At 44.2% G+C, this 18,543-nt stretch overlaps 1 pseudogene; it reads right to left on the bottom strand.

Annotated features, from left to right (window-relative positions):
* Positions 1-5,959: 5,959 nt before the first annotated feature.
* On the bottom strand, positions 5,960-11,725 carry LOC114889582 (annotated as a pseudogene).
* Positions 11,726-18,543: the final 6,818 nt, after the last annotated feature.

The following is an 18,543-nucleotide window of genomic DNA, read 5'->3' as shown; positions in this document are numbered from 1 at the left end:
TAAAGAAAATGATTGGAGCCAATTGACACCTGTGATCTAGATCCTTGGAACCTCTCAGGTACCTATCTTCTCTAAGGCCTATATAGTCAGCATGTCTTCTGATTCTGTGAGTGGTCCTCCCTCATGATTCCAGTAAAAGTTTTTATTGTTGTTTGTTTAAATTATCCAGAGCCTGCTTTTGTTGCTTGAAACAAAAAATCTGATATAAAAATATTTTTACTTTGTCAAGGTTTACAACATTCTTTTCCATAATCCCTATATAGTCATAATTCCTAAATATCTTAATTATATACATGTTAATGGATTTAAAGTCCAATTACCATTATCCTTTATTTTCACATATTGCCTGCTTAGCTGGATTTCCTCGCTGAATAATTTTTCTTCAAGAATGAATCAGGGGTCTTGTATTTATAGAATTCTTTCATGTTCAAAAAAATCCATGAGCTGCCTTTGTACTAGAATAATATTTTGGCTAGGTTTATTATTTTTAAGCTAAAATTTCTTTCCCTAAGAAAGAATTTCTTGCTTCATTGTCTTCTTAGATGCTTCTGGTCAAGATGGAGTAACAGTGACCACTTTCTACTCTCCCTTCTGAAACAACTGCAAAATCAGACAAAATATATGAAACAACAGGTCTCAAGACACTGGAAATTAGGACTGTGATCCCTGAGATATGGGAAACTAATGAGGTGGAGGTCACTGCCCCAGCTTACTGCCTGCAGAAAGTTTCTAGGCTATAGTTCAGAGAGTGAAAACTCAGGTACAGTTTGGCAGTCTCCATGAGGTGAATACAGAGTTGGGACCCTAGGGAGGGCAAGAAAACTAGAGACTGTAAGGCAGAATACCAAAGAGGACAGAGTTTCATAGACAGAAAATTCTAAAATCTGCAAAGCATTCTTTTTGAGTACTCAGCTGAATACTTATCAGCTTATGCCTGTGAGGAAACGCTTGAGAATGGAGAAATATTCACCCCAAAGTATTAGAGGGAACAAGCCTTAGAGCTCACATAGGGCCAGAAATAGTATCTGCTCCTACCAACCAGAGTGAAAGACATCAAAATTCACAAGGCATTAGGCAGAGTACTCAGACGAGTTTTGCCTCAGTAGGTGCAAAAAGTGAACCCTAGACTAAATGCTGCTCTGGTCCTGTGTACAAAGCTTAAAAACAAGATCCAAAAGGATCAAACTATTTCCAATTAACTTAACCATGTCTCAGAACAAAGCTCATGAGTACTTATAAGAATACAAAAACATTCAGCACCCAAAGTGGTAAAACTCACAATGTCTAGCATCCAACAAAAAATTACCATGTGGGACTTCCCTGGCAGTCCAGTGGTTAAGACTCCACACTTCCACTGCAGGGGGCATGGAATCCATCCCTGGTCAGGGAACTAAGGTCCTTCAGGCCATGTGGCATGTGCGTGGCCAAAAAAATTTTTTTAATAAATAAAAAAAATAATTTTTTTTAATTTTTAAAAATTAAAAAGTTTTAATTTTTTTTAATTTAAAAAATTAAAACGATTTAAAAATTTTTTAAATTAAAAGTTAAAAAAAATTTTAATTACCATGTCTGCAAAGGAGCTGGAAAATACCAACTATTAAGAGGCAAATAACCATTTGAAATTTTTAAAATAACTTTTAAAAAAGTTATTAATTTATTAATTTTTGGCTGCGTTGGGTATTCTTTGCTGTGCCCAGGCTTTCTCTAGTTGCGGTGAGCAGGGGGCTACTCTTCGTTGTGGTCAGCGGGCTTCTCATTGCGGTGGTTTCTCTTGTTATGGAGCATGGGCTCTAGGTGCCAGAGCTTCAATAGCTGTGGCCCGCAGGCGGGCTCTAGAGCGCAGGCTCAGTAGCTGTGGCGCTCAGGCTTAGTTGCTCTGCAGCATGTGGGATGTTCCCAGACCAGGGCTCGAACCTGTGTCCCCTGCATTGGCAGGCGAATTCTTAACCACTGTGCCACCAGGGAAGCCCAACCATTTGAAATTGACTCACAATTAACATAGATATATAATTAAGAGACTACAACATTAAAATAGACGTTTTAACTGTATTCTATATGTTCAAGAAACTAGAAGAAAAATTAAACATGTTAAATAGAAACAGGGAAAATATTAAAAGAGAATCCAAATCAAGCTTCTAGAGAAAGACTAGAAGATGAAACTATCTGAGATGAAACTATCTGAATGTGATTAATGGCATATTAGACAATGCATGCAGAAGAAAACATTAGTAACTTGAAGACGTAGCAACAGAAACAGCACAGAAAACATATTTTAAGCACAGAACATCAGTGAGGTGTAGAACAAAGTCAAGGGGCCTTATACACACATAACTGTAGTACCTGAGGAGAGGAAGGGGTATAGAAAATACATTGGAAGTCAGTGGGGGCAGCGCTCAAGCAGCTGGGCCCGGGGTTCCCGCTCCCTCTCCCGCACCAGCTCCAGCCCCAAATCCAGCCCCAGCTCCCGCCCGCCGACGCGGACTTTGACCCCGACGTCGACCCGGACTTTGACCCCGACGTCGACCCCGACGCCGACCCCGACCTCACGTTAACGCCGACCTCGACGTTGACCCCCGCCCCCCGGAAGCTCCTTCTCCTCACCGCATTCACAGAGCGAGAACCCCGGGCTCTAGGAGGAGAGCTTGCGCGGTGAGCTGGGGGAAAAACGGGGGCCCTGGCGAGGGGGGGCGCCTGCAGGGACGCGGCGCCTGCAGGGGGACCCTCGGGAGGCTGGGCTCCACGGGGTGGGGAAAGGGCGGCGTTCGGCCGGGGCCGTGGCTGGTCTGGCCTCCTCGCGGGCGGCTGGTCGGGTCTCCGCCGGGACTCCCGGTCTCCGGCTCCGGGTGGCCGAGGTGCGGACGGCATTCAGAGCCCGCGCGGTGTCTCGTCTTCCGAGTGCAGCCCCGTGCTGGTGCGGGTGCCGGTGCCGGTGAGCAAACGCCTAGACTTGCGGGTTGAATTTGTGGACTTGGGTTGTAAACCGTTTGCGGCACCGTCCGGAGTGACTGTTGGAAGGACGGGGCCTCCCAGGGATTCCGGGCTCAAGTCAGCGCAAGGTGAACAGCTTTAAAAACGCGGCATGGGGGTGCGGCCAGCTTTTCCTTTAAGTTCTTGTTCATTTGTCCTGGAGGGTCGTTCCAAAGCAAAGCTCGAAGTCGACTTGCGGGTTGAAATACCAGGACCCCGTGACCGCTGTGCAGCGCTGCCGAGCAGACACTTGTGAGACCCCTGCGCCCGCTGGTCGTCAGTGTCCAGACCCTTGTCCCCTTTCAGAAAGCCGGGCTCGGGTGGCGACCTTGAGACCCACCCCTGGGTCTGGCCTCGGTGGGGCCGCCACCTGGGCCTTGCTCCTTCTGCCCCGTTGAGGAGCCCGAGGGCCCACGAGTTGGAGGAGGATTCCGTGGTGGTCTGCCTTGGTATTCCCTGAAGCAAAAGTTCAGTAGGCAGCAGGAGCACGTTTTGGAGAGGATCGTTGAAAACTCTGAGAGTGAATTTTTAAGTTTAAGATTTTAAAAATCTTTATATTATCTGAATTTGGGGAGCTGCTAATTTATTCTTTAAAACAAGATTTTTACGAGACAAGACTTAGTCAAATACATTGTATAATATGTATTTAAAGCCACAACCACAGTTTAAAAATCCTGTAATCTCCCCTTAAATTTCGACATTGACTATTTTCTTTCAAATAAATTAAGAATCTTCTCGGTTTTTTCTCACAAAAGACCCAAGGAGTGTATTATAAACTGCCTTAAAATCACTCCTATTATCAAATCATTTAGTTTCTAACATTGTATATTTTATTTACTGGTTCAGATTTGTTAGAGTTTTTATCAGAGTTATGAGTGCCCTGAGCAGGCTCTGTCTGAAGCCACAGTCCTTCTCGGATGGGACTGGAACTTGAACCGAGGATCCCTGTTTTAGGAGGGGATTCAGACCCACTGTCTTTTAATTAAAACCGCTCACCTGGTGTCAGGACTTAAACTGAAGCTCAGGTTCTTTTGTCTCCTTGCAGAAAGAATTCAGCATGAGGCAGAGTGGTAAGCTGAGTTTATTAGCATAGGACACTTGTGGGAGATACAAGCGGGCAGGCAAGGGAGCGCAACCCTGAGAACAAAAGGGGCTGCATTTTTGTAATCAAAGAAAGAGTGGGGAGGGGAGAAGACCACCTTCTTCATATGTGCCCGACGCACAGTGAGGCCAAACAATCCCAAAATGTCGGAGTTTGGAGCAGAGAAAGGTTTATTGCAGGGCCATGCAAGGAGACTGGTGGCTTATGCCTTTAAAACCCTGAACTCCCTGAAAGCTTTCAGCAAAGCCCTTTTATAGGAAAGGTGAGAGAGGGGTGTGGTTAGTTGTTGCAAACTTCTTGGTGTCAGATCCTTTGTTCTTTTTAAATTTGTTTTTATTTATCTTATTTTTGGCTGTGTTGGGTCTTCGTTGCTGCACGCGGACTTTCTCTAGTTGTGGCGAGGGGGGCCTACTCATCGTTTTGTTGCACGGGCTTCTCATCGCGGTGGCTTCTCATTGCGGAGCACGGGCTCTAGGTGCGTGAGCTTCAGTAGTTGTGGCATGTGGGCTCTAGAGCACAGGCTCAGTAGTTGTGGCACACAGGCTTAGTTGTTCCACAGCATGTGGGATCTTCCCAGACCAGGGCTCGAACCCCGTGTCCCCTGCATTGGCAGGTGGATTCTTAACCACTGCTCCACCAGGGAAGCCCCAGATCCCTTGTTCTTGAGGTCAGGTCACAGTCAGGTCACAATGTTCCTGTAAACCTCCACCAAAACAAATGTTATTCTCTGTTCTGACAAGAAAGGGCAAGGTCCTAAGGCTCAGCTTTCACCTTCTGAGGCCCAGGCCCTGGCTAAGAGGGAGTCCCTGGGCAGGCCAGTTACCCTGCATGGGAACGTTCGTCCAGCACCTGGTCTGGGTCTTCCCACCAGTGCCCAGCCTCGACCAGTGGGTGGCCATGGAGAGGGCTCTGGAGCTCTGCAGGACACAGCCCTCAGCCTGTCCCCAGGACCCCCAGCTCACCTGCCAGTCCTGAGGCTGGAGGGCCTGGAGGGCCCTGGGGAGAAGGCCACGATCTGCCTCTCACCATACTCTGCCTCCAGGACCTGTGTGACTGACTGTTACATGTGTGGGACCTCTAACCACCATGCTAAGGGTCACACACTAACAACTTCATGCCTGCCCCGCCCCTGTTACAGGCTTACATCATTAGATCCTCCTTGAACCCTATATGATCTAACCGGGACTGGCATGGCGCTATTCAAATCGTATGTATATTAGCAAAAGTGTGGTAACATATACTAAAATGTGGTAATTCATTCAGGTTTCAGTATAATGTCCCCCTTCACCTAGTTTCTTTCTCCTTTCACCTATTCCTGTCTTGGCTACATGCAGAAATGCTACTCGTCAAGGATCGTTAACTCCGTGACTTCATGTAACAAGATTCAAACCCCATGTCTATTGTGTTGTGTTTTAACTGTAAGAACTTGTAGCTTGAGTGTGCCTGGTGCTTGGATGCACCTGGTCTTCCTTCAAGGTAGTGTAGATTGTCGCTAAGTTACTGGATTCTTTTCTTGAGTGCTCATTAGCTTACAGCAGTCTCCCAGGCTCCCTTAAAATTCCCTCTTTGTCTTTAATCCTCTGGTGGGATTTCTAAACTATTTAATTATCCTACTCTATCCCTATTTCATTTTCACTGCTGAATAATACTCCATTATGCAAATATACTATAATACACTTATCCATTGTTGTGTCAATAAATAATTTGGTGGTTTTCCTGTTTGGGGCCATTGCAGATAGTGAGTCTATGAGCACTCCTGAGCATATCTCTAAATATATATATATGGATATATATATATATATATATATATTATAAATATAAGCACTATATATATAGTGCTTATACTTTTTAGAAAATATGACTAGAAGATGTGAAGGTCAATGAATATAGATTTCTGAGAAGATCCTGAAATGGACTTTGTTTTTCTGGACTTTTCTTGAAGTTACGATTGATTTTCTTTTGTCTGATATTATCTCAGGCTTTCCTTTTCCAAGGTGCATGCATATCACCAACACTACTCTTCAGCCTATCAGTCATGGTTAGCATCACATGTTGACTTTTGAAAGGAAAAGTGAGAAAAGAGAGGTTTGATTGTGTTTTTGTTCAAAAATGGAAGTGAGGCTATGAGAAAGGGAGAATATTTGATGAGGGAACCATACAAGAATGCAGAGGCAAGGAAAAGTGACAGTAAATTAAAGAGGACACATAGGTACATGTGAAAAAGGAATTTCTTGTATAAGTAAATGTGAGTTCATAATTAAAAAGGGAAAGAAGAGACTTGAATATGAACACAAGAAAGGATGTGGAAACAGAAATTGCTAGGTCAAACAGCCTTCTGCACCAACCTCTAGTGGGTCTACTAGGCCAGAGCATCTATTTGTTGAATGCAGGATATTCAAGATGGGCAGAGGAAAAGAGGGGCAATGACCCACCAACTGTATCTATAGGAATTAATGTCAGGCATCTGCAGCTCTGAGGGTACCTCTCTTTTCCCAGATTCTAAAATAATATCTCCCTTTCCTCCTTCCTCACCTCCTCCCATCTCAGCAAACATTAAAATCATTGATGATTCTATTCCCATTCCTTGTGGCCAGCTCTCTCACACGATTGTCCTTCACTTGCCAGGAATTATGCACTTCGGCAAACACTGCACAGCAGAATCGTTCCATGCTGACTGCACAGACATATCCATGGAGGGCCCCCTGCTTGTGTACTGCAACGAATTCGGTGGCATATTTTATCTCACGCCTCTGTGTACAGAAATTATGGACTGGTAACTTCCTAATATAGCGATCAGTAGAAGCCCTCAAGGTGGCAAGATCTGTTTTCTCTTTCACATCCAGTGACTTGATGGGTCTCATCATGCAGGCCAAAAAATACTTACCCTACCTCAGTGTTTGCAAATGCAGAAACACACTTGGGTAAAGCATTGTGTCATCTCTGTTGAGAACATCTTAAATTCAACGCGTGTGGACTTAGTAAAGTTGAACTTTTCCTGGTACTGAAGGTGGTGAGTGCTATCAAATAAAGCAGAAGCTGAAGCCTTTATGTTACCTTCATTTTGTACACGAACCTGAAATTTCTGTGGACTTAATGAATTGGAATCATTAATATTTGTAAGAGTCTGAATCCTGCCTTTGGGGAATGCCAGTGCTTCCTGAGAATTCATGACATTAGTACATGTTCTATGTCTGTGGCACAAAGAGGAGCACAGGTAAGCAAATCATATACCAGAGGCCTCTGGCATCCATGATTTCACAAAGATCAAAAAGAGATATCCCTGCTGCATCTCATCTAAATAGCCTTTGAAAGTTGAAGGCAGATACAATCCTACTCCATGACTGTCATAATTATAGTCTTTGTTCTCAGTCTCAGCCTTGACCACTCCCCCTCCGGAATTCAGCAGAGCACATATTGCATGCACGATGCTTTCATTCTGTTTCTTCTGCAGTTTAGGGTTCATTCCACTCCTTTGCTCATTCCCAGGGGTGACTTTTCCTGCATTTAAAACATACAAAGTTCATTTCCAAATCAATTTTTTAAAATAAATTTATGTATTTTTATTTTTGGCCACATTGAGCGTTTGTTGCTGCGCGCAGGCTTTCTCTAGTTGCAGCGAGCAGGGGCTACTCTTTGTTGCAGTATGTGGGCTTCTCATTGAGGTGGCTTCTCTTGTTGCAGAGCATGGGCTCTAAGCGCGCGGTCTTCAGTAGTTGTGGCTCACGGGCTCTTGAACGCAGGCTCAGTAGTTGTGGCATGGGCTCAGTAGTTGTGGCTCACGGGCTCTAGAGCGCAGGCTCAGTAGTTGTGAAACACGGGCTTAGTTGCTCCGTGGCATGTGGGATCTTCCCGGACCAGGGCTTGAACCCATGTTCCTTGCATTGGCAGGAGGATTCCTAACCACTGCACCACCAGGGAAGTCCCTCCAAATCAATCTTGAGACTCATCTTCTCAGCACTTTTCCTATTCTTACCCTGAAATGTTCTCCTGAAAAACAGGAAGATACACCATTAGAATAGGACAAGGATAGGGAAGGTGGGAAAATGGACAGTTTGAGGCCATTCTTCTGAAGTTGTTCACTTCATTTATTCCACAGAGCTTGAGGCCAGATTCATGCAGGGATTAAGTATGCAGGGCAGGTTGAGGAGCTAAGTCTGGCGGAAGCCCACTGCCACCAGAGAAACGGTCAAGAGGTGATTTTTATGCTGTGATTTTGGTAACAGTTTCTGCCAGGTTCTCCTTGGCAATTGAAGAGCTTTCAGAGTGTCTCTAGGGTGTGCTGATGTGTATTGTTTTTCTTGGTGCTTTGTCTTTCCTCTCTCACTGAGACCTGGGCAGTCTCAGATTATTATTATTTTTTAAATAAATTTATTTATTTTATTTATTTATTTTTGGCTTTGTTGGGTATTCATTGCTGTGCACAGGCTTTCTCTAGTTGTGGCGAGTGGGGGCTACTCTCTGTCGCGGTGCGCAGACTTCTCATTGCGGTGGCTTCTCGTTGCAGAGCACGGGCTCTAGGCACGCAGGCTTCAGTTGTTGTGGCTCGCAGGCTTAGTAGTTGTGGTGCACGGGCTTAGTTGCTCCGTGGCATGTGGGATCTTCCCGGACCAGGGCTCGAACCTGTGTCCCCTGCATTGGCAGGTGGATTCTTAACCACCGCGCCACCAGGGAAGGCCTCAGATTACTTTATAGCCCAATTTTTGGAAGCAGAAAATCTGATTGAGTTGATAATTTATCCTTATTGTAATGGAACAGATTATTTAGCTTCCTCTGGTCCGTGCAGTTCCCATCTTGTGAAAAAATAATGTATATCACATACTTTAATATATTTTTTGTAATAGAAATGTATTGTATACGTTATATATATGTATTTATATATATATATATAAAAATTTGTTTGGAACTTACAAATTATTGACTATTTGTTTGGAACAACCAGGCTGTCAGGTTGAGGTGGGTTTCAACATTTCCTAAATGCAGTCCAGTTGTCCCAGCAAATAGGACTGGAACCATTGGATATCTTCATACAAAAGAAATGAACCTCAACTCATATTTACCCCACTTACAAAAATATACTTAAAATGTGTCATAGACCTAAATGTAAAACCTAAAATCGTGTGGAAATAAATGAAGACTGCCCACATGAGAACAAGCAGAGGCTATTTTCTCAGAGCTCACTATATCAAGGGAATTGGCCACCATCACTTATGATGGCAGAAACTCAAGCACAGGCAGAGGAATGTGGAAGCTTTATAGTGAAAAGAGAGAGAGAAGGCTCAGGGATGCTCTGATCTGAGTTTGTGGATCTAGGGAAGCTGGAAGCGGGCTTACTGGAAGTGGGGCATCTCATGTCACTGTTTTGGAGAGCCTATTTGGCTTTCTTCGGTTGGTCCTGAGTTGGAGTGGGGGCAGAAGTTAAGGACGCTAGCAGGTGTTGAGCAAGTCCTGACCACTTTTGGCCAGCTGCTGCAGGCGTTGTGGTTAGGCTTCCCAAGCTGGTTGGGAAGTCAGAGTTGTGTCAAGTTGTGAGTGACAACTCAAGGTTGTGAGTCAGAGTTCTGTTTTTATATATGTTCTGGCCAGTGTCCATTAGTATATTCAGTCTCTCAACTTCAAAACTTCTAGAGGAAAACATAGGAGAAAATATTTACCTTGAGTTCAGCAAACATTTCTTAAAGCTGACACTAAATGCGTAATACATAAAAGAAAAAAATTGATATATTGGACTTTAAGAACGTTTCCTTAACAGTGAAAGACACTCTTAAGAGAATGAAAATATGAGCCCTTGACTAGAAGAAACTATTTGTAGATGATTATATGATTAAGAACTTGTATCTAGATTATATGTAGAACTCTTGAAAGGCAATAATAAGAAAACAAACAACCCGATTTAAAAATGGGTAAAAGAGGGAATTCCCTGGCTGCCCAGTGGTTAGGGCTTCAAGCTTCCACTGCAGGGAGCATGGGTTCAATCCCTGGTTGGAGAACTAAGATCCCACAAACTGTGCAGTGTGGCCAAAATATAAATAAATATCATTTTAAAAAAAACTACAGTGAGATAGCACCATTAGTCATTAGGGAAATACCAATTAAAACTGCACACCTGGGACTTCCCTGGCGGTCCAGTGGTTGGGACTTTGCCTTCCAGTGCGGGGGGGTGCGGGTTCGATCCCTGGTCAGGTGGCTGAGATCCTTCATGCCTCGTGGCCAAAAAAAACCCCAAACCAAAACTTAGAGCAGAAACGATGTTGTAACAAATTCAATAAAAACTTTAAAAAAGATGGTCCACATCAAAAAAATCCTTAAAAACAAAACAAAACTACACACCTATTAGAATGGCGAAAATTATTAACCATACCAGGTGTCTGCAAGGATATGGAGGAAAGGGAACTCTCATACACTCCTGGTAGGAACATAAAGTACAACCATTTTTGGAAAGAGTTTGGTATTTTTATACATTTACTGTATGACCCAGTCATTCCACTCCTAAGTATTTACCCAAGAGAAATGAAGACATATCCGTACAAAGACTTGTACATGAATGTTCATAACACTTTTATTTGTAAAAGTCATAAACTGGAAACAACCCAAATGCCCATCAACAGAAACAAATTTTAGTTATCCATACAATGAAATACAATACAGCAATAAAAAATGAAAGAACTCTTGGTACCCACAACATGAATAAACCTCAGAATAATTATTCTGAGTGAAAGAAGCCAAACTAAAAATGAGTGCATATTTGATTCCATTTGTATAAAAGTCTAGAAAATGCAAACTATTCTATAGCGACAGGAAGCCAATCAATTGTTTCTTAGGGATGGTGGCAGGGTATGGAGAAGTGGGAGGGAGAGATTGCAAAAAAGCATTTTGGGGAATGGTATATATGTTCACTACCTTGATTGCAGTGATAGGTTCACCTGTCAAAATTTATGAAATTGTAAACTTTATGTGCAGTTTATTATTTGTCAAAAATACCCAAATAACTCTATTAAAAACTACATATGTGAATGTGAAAAAATAAGTAAAAATATTTTATTATACAATAAGTCCCCTACACACGAACGAGTTCCGTTCTGAGAGCGCGTTCGTAAGTCCAGTTTGTTCGTAAGTCCAACAAAGTTAGCCAAGGTACCCAACTAACACAATTGGCTATATCGTACTGTACTGTAATAGATTTAAATACTTTTCACACAAATGATACATAAAAAACAAACACAAAAAATAAAACATTTTTAATCTTACAGTATAGTACCTTAAAAAGTACAGTAGTACCAGCTACATCACCACTGCTTTTACACTTACTTCCGGACATCCTGGGCTTGAAATAAAGATACTGTACTACTGTTTTCTATACAGTACTATACAGTAAAGTACACAAAAGCACAACCACTTGTAGAGGATGCAGCATGTGACAGTGTACGACAGACACATGAACTAACGTGATTGGACATGTGAATGCACATTCGCATCTTTGAAAGTTCAAAACTTGAAGGTTCATATGTAGGGCACTTACTATAATTAGCTCAAAAATCAGTAGGATATTTAAGTGCCTGCTATTGTTAAGTTTTTTTCCATAGAAACTAAATCTATGATAAGATTAGTGGTATAGAGTCTGAAATTCTACATACTCCAGGTGGAGACCTTTGCCGCCATATTCATTTGATAATAATCACCACCCCACCCTGTCCTTTGTTTTACATATTGTAAATTTACACTTCTCAGGCCTGCCAAGTCCTTTCTCAGTGGAAATCTAGTGCTTGGTGTGGAAAACAGCAGGCCTTCCTAACTACTACTGAAAATTACCTCAACAAAAATAGGAGAAAATGCTCTCTCCTCCCTTATAGGTGCAGTAAAACAGAAAGTATTGCATTTCATAAAATTGCCCTTGTAGGGGCTTCCCTGGTGGCACAGTGGTTGAGAATCTGCCTGCCAGTGCAGGGGACGCGGGTTCAAGCCCTGGTCTGGGAAGATCCCACATGCTGAGGAGGAACTTACCCCGTGTGCAACAACTACTGAGCCTGTGCTCTAGAGCCTGCGAGCCACAACTACCGAAGCCCGTGTGTCTAGAGCCCATGCTCCACAACAAGAGAAGACACCACAATGAGAAGCCCACACACTGCAATGAAAAGTAGCCCCCGCTCGCTGCAACTAGAGAAAGCCCATGCATAGCAACAAAGACCCAACGCAGCCAAAAATAAATAAAATAAATAAAACATTAAAAAAATATTGCCCTTGTAGATTTTTTTGTAGCAAAGGAATCTTCCAAGACACCTGCTCTATAGACACTGTTACTCTGGCCTGTGAACCTGTGTATTAGCCATGAAAGATACTGTAACTATGAACCATTGTTTACTTAATGTTCTGTTGTCATGACAATACTGAAATTGATTTGTTTTCCGATAGGCATAAACACCTGTGAAATTTCATAATCAGGGCACAAGCGGATCATCTTATTTCACTCTTTGTCCACTTGCAAGAAGGTCCTAAAATTTGTGATTGCTCATTTTCTTATTTAAGCAAAAGACTTGAAGAGTCTTGTGACATTTCAATGAACATTTCTGTCACAGGAAGCTGTCAGGCTTAGTGGCTTATCTTCCCTCCTTTTCTGGCCAAAAGAACTCTCATCCCCACCCCTGACAGACTGAAATGGAATCAGTTTCTGTTTCCCCATCAAGGTAGGCATAGCCTCACCACCTTCCAATAGAGGACGGCCAGGCAAACGTTATCCACAGCCTCCGTCTCCTCCTGGAGGCTCTGCCCTTTGGAGATCCACCATGGGTCTGGGAACTGGGAGGAGCCAACGCAGAAGTCCCACTGTCAGGCATCCCCTCCCTATTGCACTAGTCCTTAAGAATTTCCTTATGACAGTCACGTGCAGAAGGGGAACGGAATCACCACAGCCTAGCCTCTGCAGACACAGCACACCAGAGCTCTAGTTAGCCACTTGATGGGGGATACAGGGCTTTGTGGTCTACCCTGGGAGTTCACCCACCCTGCCCCATGCTGTTAATGGTTTGAGGACTGACGTTCCAAGCCAGGGGCTTACAGGCAGTTTGCAGAACACAACCTTTTGTAATTAACTGGACACTGACTTATTTGCCCCAGGCCCACCATCTCACTGCCTTCATCTTTAGGAGCCTCGGTGTCTGGTTTAGTTGCTTCCTCTAAAGTTCTTCGTGCTTCTGAACCATGGGGAAATTTTACTAGACTTGGTTTGGTAAGATTTAGGCCCTGATACTGTGCACCTCATCCTCATCCTCTCCCCGGCTCTCCTGGAGTTCCAAGCGTCCCAGCTGCCAGATCCTCCACTGTCAGCCTATTGTTTGAAGTTGCTCCTGAGAACCAACAAACCAGATCTCCCAGGGCAGTGCCACAGCCTGGTCGGGGAACCAGGTGAGGACCTGGGGAGGGAAAGAAGCCAAGCTTCTCAGGACCTGCGCAGACGAGTGCGGGGGACTCATTACCTGCCAAGTGTCCCCTCTGCAGCATGCTCCTCCTGATTCCAAAGCAAAGGTTTTGATCCCTCTGGGTAAGGGCCTTGTATCAGTTACACTCGGTAACCCCTCACAGGAGTGGAGGTGACAGGGAGGACCGCACTGGAGGCAGAGCGACAGCCCAGCAGTATTGCCTCTGTGGACCGGGAAGCCCACTCCTGCAAGGACAACAGCCCTGGTTACCTTTGGTGTATATGGGTGCAACGTTTTGTTTTGGGGAGGGGGGGCTTCTTTGTTGCTTTTCTATGTTTTCTGATTAATTGTTTTAAGATTTGCAGTTCTCTACCCCACCCAGGTGGGCGGGGGTAGAGGGAATCCCAATGCAAGCCCACATCCCCCAGCCCTCCCCGGCCCCACTCCAGCCCTTCCTGGGACTACCCAGGCTCAGTGCACTCTGCAGCTGTCTCCCCCGCAAGGCCTCCGTGCCCCTAGACTATGGCTTGAATTGCCTTCCTGGGCCCTGCGCTGTGCTGAGCGCGATGCGGTAAATGAAGCTTTCGCCTTCGTTCCATCTCCACCCTGTAACTGGAGAAAGTTGATTCTGCCTCTTTTCTTTTGAGGTACTTGAATTTGTAAAAGGGTGATGACTGTTGCTAAGGACTCCAAAGGAGACCGGCCGAGAGTGTCGTCACTTGGGAGAACTCCGCCAGGCTCACACGATGGAATTTCAGTGAAAGAAAAGAGAAACTGTCCTTTTGATTCATCTGTCCACTGCAGACCTCATCACACCCAAGTCTTGTGCAGAACCGTCAGTTTTCAGTTCACCCAGCCTGATTCTATCACCAAGCGTGTTCTGGGCGCTCGCAAAGGGTCTGGCTCCATGCTCGCTCGGACTCCACCTGTGACTCTCCGGACTTGGACGAGCTGGAGGCGCACCATTGCTCCGCGGTGACCTTGCGGAGAGCCAGGGGGCGGCCCAGCGTGGCGAAGGAGGTGAGGAACTGGCTGCCTGGGCACTGATTGGAGGCCATGGTCCCAGGGGTGTAAGCACCCTTGGGGACCCTTGGAGCATTTAGTCGGGTCCCTCCCTGAGGCACCCTCCTGTCTTCCTCCGACCTCTTAAAAGTCTTTTATTTATTTACAAAGCAAAATCAGCAGTTAAAATTCTTTTAAATAGATGTTTCTCCATCTCATCACTTCCAGCTCACATGGACCGCTGGAGCCTTCCCAGCAAACACTCTCTCTCCCACCTTCTCCCCAAGAACTCGAGGTCTGAGTGAACTGGGCTGAAGAAACTGAGGCTGCCTATGGAGCCTGGGGCAGACAGGGATTTAGCCGCTGCAGTCTGGCCCGGGGACTCTCACTTTACAAGTTTACTTCTCAAGACCTGGTCAGGGATCAGGTCCAACCAGACCCTTTGGGGATGGGGTGTATCCGAAGCTTTGAGCTAATGGGAAAGGGGCTTGAAAAAGGTCATCTTAGGACCACAAAAGTCTCTGGTGGGTCTAACTCGCTGCCCAAGCACATTCAAATCACTGTCCAGAACGGACAAGGCCCTGCTGAGCTAGGGATTCTGCCGAGCTGGGGCCGCCCAGGGGAACAACGGGGATGCTGGCCAGTTACTGGAAAATCATAGTGGAGGGAAACGTCTGGACATCACCTGTGGTCATCTCTGGGGACTGGGGTTAGGGGATGGTTCTTTAATTTTTAAAAGCATTGTTAAATAGCTAAGGTATATGAAAGTACAAAAATAATAATACATTCAACACCTATGTATTCACTAACCAGCTTAAATGACAAATTATTAGCAGAACTTGTGTGTATCCCACACTGGTTTCCTTCCCTTATCCAGCCTGTCCCCTACTCACCTGATAACCAGTATAATTTTCTGAATTTTAAGTTAGTATCCCATGTAGTTCTTTAGACTTTTATTACAGGTAGATATCACTCATTGATGCATGGCTTTTTTTACATTTATATACACTTAAACCATATGTAAGTAGTATCATATGTAAATTGTGTGTATTCTGCAGAACTTGCTCCAACTCCTTTAAAACATTTTGTTTTAAAGATTATCTTTGTCTCTAGATCATGCCGTGGGCTGCTGTGTGAACAGGGTCCTTCCTGCTTACTACTCCTTTCATCCCCGTTGGTCCCCAAATTATCCAGGTCTCTTCAACTTTTCCTACAAAAGACCTCAGCTCCCACCCACTTTGGGGTCATAATTGCCCCCCACTACATGTTCATTTCTGATTCCAGCCCCTCACTCCCATGCCCCCCTCCTGGTCTCAAGCTTCTGGAGGGTCAGGAGAAAGGGAGTGTTGGCCTTTCCAGTTGTGTGTATGTTTGTCTGTTTGGGATGAGAGGGAAGTGAATACAGAACGTGATTAATTCTTAGTATTTTTCTCAAGATTAAAAGTGAAACTCTTCACTAGACTACAAAGACATTTTCAACTCCCCCCTCCCTTTTTTCAATCATTAAATTTTTTCTTAATTAAAAAAAAAATGAAACTCTTGTGTTTGCTCTGGCCAAGAATAGGAAATGCCAAGAGCCACACACACACACGCATGCACGTGTGCGGTTAATGCAACATTTACATTTTTTTCCTTCAACAAGCTAAGCAAGGAGCAAGCTAATGAGAAGGGAGGTGGGTTAAAGGGACATATGACCTCATAAGTTAGTTTGGGCAGTCTCTCAGAGAAAGACAATCACTATATTAAAGAGAATCACTGCGTAGGCCAGCCATGTGTCGGTGACCTCTGCCAACATAGGAGGTTGAAGTCACAGTATGGTTGGAGGCTGCATGCCATGGCGTGTATATCTTGGTTCATAGATACCCGATTCAGTGTTCTCCATGAGAGACACACGGAGATTGATGCTGGGGCCCCATGGTCAGTCACATTGTGGCTGGTAAGACTTTTATGTTCAAATTCTTACTAGGGGACTGAGGGTTATTGCAGCCACAAGTGTTAGCATAGAGCCCTATCAGTGCCTCCACAGTCTTTCTTTCAAATCCAAGCAACTTGTTTATAACATTCACTTTTCAGGCAAAGACATATTTTTCAATTTTCTTTTTTTACTTTTCTCAATAACAAAATTTAAAAGTAAATTTTCTATACACATGGTTACAACATTTTGAGCAGTATTTGCCATTTTACAAAGTGGGGTGAAACTTCACCAAAACAAAATTTACTTGGAGGAGGGATGAGGCATCCCTTACAAATGTTTATACAAATCACACATCAGAGAGGTTGTTGGAGGGAATATCGGTTTTCTGGCCCTCTCAGCACCCGCATAGAGATCCAAGAGTATCCTGATGTTTTTCCTGTCCCAGTGGGTGATTATCCTTTTCCTGAAGGAGCCCAGCTGATATGAGCCCAATGCTCCATTTGCTTTTACAGGTGTAGGGAAGGGAAAGTGTGACTCAGAATTTTCTCACCACACCCTCCCTCAGATCTTTAGCTCACTGAGAATGAGTGTGATAAGCACAATAATGGCCTCTTAAAGATGTCCACATCCCAATCCCCAGAACGTGTGAAGAGGTTATGTTATGTGGCAAGGGCATTAAGATTACAGGGGGAATTAAGGTTGCTAATTACTTGACCTTAAAATGATAAGATTATCCTGAATTATCTAGGTGGGCTCACAGTAATCACAAGGTCCTCTAAATAGAGAAGGAGGAGACAGAAGAGTGAGTGTCAGAGTGATGCACCCTGAGGAAGACTTGACCAGCCATTGCTAGCTTTGAAGACGGAAAGGGTCACGAGCCAGGGAATGCTGGCAGCCTAGTGTCTGGAAGAGCCAGAAACAAAATCTCCCCTAAAGCCTCCAGAAAGGAATGCGGTCCTGCTAACATTTTTAAAACATAAATTTATTTATTTTTGGCTGTGTTGGGTCTTCGTTGTTGCGTGCAGTTTTTCTCTAGTTGTGGTGAGTGGGGGCTACTCTTTGTTGTGGTGCATGGGCTTCTCGTTGAGGTGGCTTCTCATTTCAGAGCACAGGCTCTAGGTGCGTGGGCTTCAGCAGTTGTGGTGCATGTGCCTAGTTGCTCTGCAGCATGTGGGATCTTGCCAGACAAGTGATCAAACCCGTGTCCCCTGCATTGGCAGGCAGATTCTTAACTACTGCGCCACCAGGGAAGCCCCTGCTGACATCTTGATTGTAGCCCAGTGAGACCCATTTTGGACTCTGATCCCCAGAACTGTATGGTAATAAATTTGCATTGCTTTAAGCCACAAAATTTGTGATAATTTGATATAGCAGCCATAGGAAACTAAAACTGTGATTAGATTACAGTACAATAGTCATTAACTCACATGTTCCCCCATTCAGCAAAGAATCATGAAGATTCCACAATAACTTGAGAGAAATAGGACATTTAAGAACAGTTCTCATGATGTAGTCTCAGGAACCAAGACCCTTTCTGAGGGGCCACTAGGTCAAAACTAATTTCATTGTAATACCAAGACATTATTTACCTCTTCACTCTCATTTTTTCACAAATGTACAATGGAGTTTTCCAGAGGCTTTATGATATGTGATATTGCAACAGACTGAATGCAGAAGCAGGTATGAGAATCTAGCTGTCTTCTCTTAAGCCAGATATCAGAGCTTTTCAGAATTATGAAAGAATGTCTCTGTTCTCACTATGATTTTTGTTTGCAAAATATCATAACTTTTCATTAAAGCATGGCATTAATGTCATTTTTGATAGTATCTTAATAAGATGCTGTTATTTCCCCCACCTCCCAGTCCCTGGTAACCACCATTCTAGTCTCTTGTTTTATGAGTTTAGCCTTTTAGATTCCATATTTAAGTGATATCTTGAAGTATTTGTCTTCCTCTGCCTGACTTACTTCATTAGCATAATGCCCTGAAGTTTCATCCATGTTGTTGCACATGGTAGGATGCCTCAAGGGCATTAAGTGGAGCTTTAGAAACCAAAGGGAGGTAGTCTATATCCTGTCTCAGTGAGGATACAGTGGGGTCATGTCTATTTCCTTTTTATGACTCAGAGGGCAGCCTGAAACTACAGG

This window comes from Monodon monoceros, unplaced genomic scaffold (assembly GCF_005190385.1).
Source record: "Monodon monoceros isolate NGI ecotype Baffin Bay Population unplaced genomic scaffold, NGI_Narwhal_1 Super_Scaffold_9, whole genome shotgun sequence".
Taxonomy (NCBI): Eukaryota; Metazoa; Chordata; class Mammalia; order Artiodactyla; family Monodontidae; genus Monodon; species Monodon monoceros.
The sequence above is the reverse complement of the archived record's forward strand: the minus strand, read 5'-3'. Positions and strand labels throughout refer to the sequence as shown.